The sequence below is a fragment of the Phoenix dactylifera genome, chromosome 3 (assembly GCF_051530095.1).
Source record: "Phoenix dactylifera cultivar Ajwa chromosome 3, Ajwa_hap1_PhDact_Kaust_v1.1, whole genome shotgun sequence".
Taxonomy (NCBI): Eukaryota; Viridiplantae; Streptophyta; class Magnoliopsida; order Arecales; family Arecaceae; genus Phoenix; species Phoenix dactylifera.
This window is the reverse complement of record NC_143192.1, coordinates 45849469-45851799: the sequence shown is the minus strand read 5'-3', so window position 1 is coordinate 45851799 and position 2331 is coordinate 45849469. Positions and strand designations below refer to the sequence as shown.

The following is a 2331-nucleotide window of genomic DNA, read 5'->3' as shown; positions in this document are numbered from 1 at the left end:
TCAGGTACTTCTGGGTGATGAGCCTGGCCCGAGTACAGCACCCTCTCATTCGGATCCAGGACCCTCTCATTCGGACGTACAGCAGTACACGCGTCGACGATGGCGTCATAGGGATTGATGATGGAGCCTTTGTAATCTTTGTAAAGCCTTTGATATTAATGAAAAATATATATTTTTGGTACATTTACGTGTAATCTTTGTAAAGCCTGGCCCGTTCTATTTTACACAAATATAACAGTGCACATAACAATCAATCTAACAATGCGAAGACAGATATTTTTTGATTTATATTGATGATGGAGTTTCAAAAATTGTACATATATAAACAATCAATCTAACTCTACTGTCTTGCCTCCACCTCCCCCTGAGGAGATGGAGTCCCGTGGGGGGTTTGACCCTGAATCTGATATGACTGATGTTCTGCCTCCACCTCCCCCTGAGGTACCTCCAAATGTTGTTCCAATCAAAGCTGACCCTGGACAAAGTTCCCCTCCAAAAAAGGCAGCAAAGCCTAAGAGGGTGCCAGTGGCAAGACCTGGCCTTGCAAGGAGAGGGCAGCCGATTAACCTCTTAACCAAGAACATCACAGAGCCCTCTTTTCCAACAAATGTGTTAATCATCTGCTCAAGCTTGTCACCGTTAAGTTCTTGTACATCAGAAAGGTCTATTAGTTCCCCTGTTTGATTTGTTTGCTCCCACCAGCTCTTAAGTATGTTTCTGTTTACATCTGAAATCTCAACGGAAACAACAGTCGTCATATGTATTCCCAGCTGATGATGGAGTTTCACAGTACATGACTCTAAGAGCCCCAAAAAATTTACAACTTTCAAAAATTGTACATATATAAATAATCAATCTAACTCTACTGTCTCGCTAATTATAACATTAGGTGAGATGCTCTCTTTGAACTGTTGAATCCGTGCTTCATATGAATTTTCCCATCCAGTAGCACAAGGAAGATGATATTTTCGCCAGTTGGTCGCTACTGGCGGAACGGGATGTCCCGGCAACAAGAACACCTTCAAAATTAGAAATAAGAAAATATTAATAGCTACAAAATTATAAATAAGCAAAATTAAATAAGCAAAATTAAATATTCGCAAGTGTTGTGAACGTAGTACCTCAACAAAATGATTTCCATTTACGAATCCGATAGCGATATCTTTGCGGGATAGAAGAGGTACTGGCACAGAACGGAGAGGTAGGAAGGTCAGACATTGTTGCAACGAGAGATGGTATAGGACAACATTATAGCAGGATGCTATAAGATGACCCATGTCCGGCATAGTCATCCATCTGTCATATGGTGGACAATCATCATAATATGATAATGCATGAGTGATCTCAGCAATCGTCCCTTCCACACCATATAATGTGCGATAGTGGTCCGAATGACATTGCAACTCTTGCAATAAATCCTTCCTAACACGCACCCAGTCATCTTCTCCAAATCCCAGTAAGTCAGCTATTGCCCTAAATCCGCAATTCCCATCAGCTTTTACATCCTTGATATGCTGGATGTATGGTCTCAAGGCAGAAGGAATAGCATCAATATAGATAATGGGCGTATGTGACTGGGCTCTAGTACGAAAAATCTGCAAATAATATCAAATGATAGAAAATATGTAACAATGGCAGAACATGTCCCGTATCGGCACATCTCGGCACGGCACATCCCGTATCGGCACATCTCGGCACGGCACATCCCGTATCGGCACATCTCGGCACGGCACGTCCCGACATGTCCCGTATCGGCACATCTCGGCACGGCACGTCCCGACATGTCCCGTATCGGCACATGACATACCGGCACGGCACGGACCGTCCCGTAGACGTTGTGATACCTATTGTAAGGAAATAAATATTTGGTACTTACCTTTTGCTTGGGCTGTCTCTTTTGAATCTGAGTAGATGGATTGCGGATGGTAACTTTCTCAACACCAGGTGAATAACTATCCTGTCCAGATAGAACCAACTCAAACGCAGACGGGTCACGTCGAGTAGACGTATCAACCTTCAGTGAAGCGCGCCCACGTGAACCGGTCTTCCGTTTTGCAGGCTCTAAAAGAGGTGTACTATCTGGACTTGCAATCTCTCGTAACTTCTTGATCATCTGCAATTGAGAAGCCCCATCTAACTTCTTGAATCGTAGCGCAATCAAATCTAACTCTGCATCACAACTCAACTGAATTGGCTGCACGGGGGGGGTAGGCAGAATATCAAGTTTCCTCCAATGAGGATCTATGCAGTCGAGAGGAATGGGCCGACCTTCCACCCTGTACCGCGCAATCTGGTGAGCACATGGTATACCATGTGTGCGTCGAATAGCGC

General features: G+C 44.1%; 1 long non-coding RNA gene across 1 annotated transcript; it reads right to left on the bottom strand.

Annotated features, from left to right (window-relative positions):
* Window positions 1–612: 612 nt before the first annotated feature.
* Window positions 613–1883, bottom strand: LOC149768117 (uncharacterized). The gene is made up of 2 exons (XR_016399920.1): window positions 1122–1883; window positions 613–1019 (listed from the first exon to the last, which is right to left on the bottom strand). It is a non-coding gene; the product is annotated as an uncharacterized LOC149768117 (long non-coding RNA).
* Window positions 1884–2331: the final 448 nt, after the last annotated feature.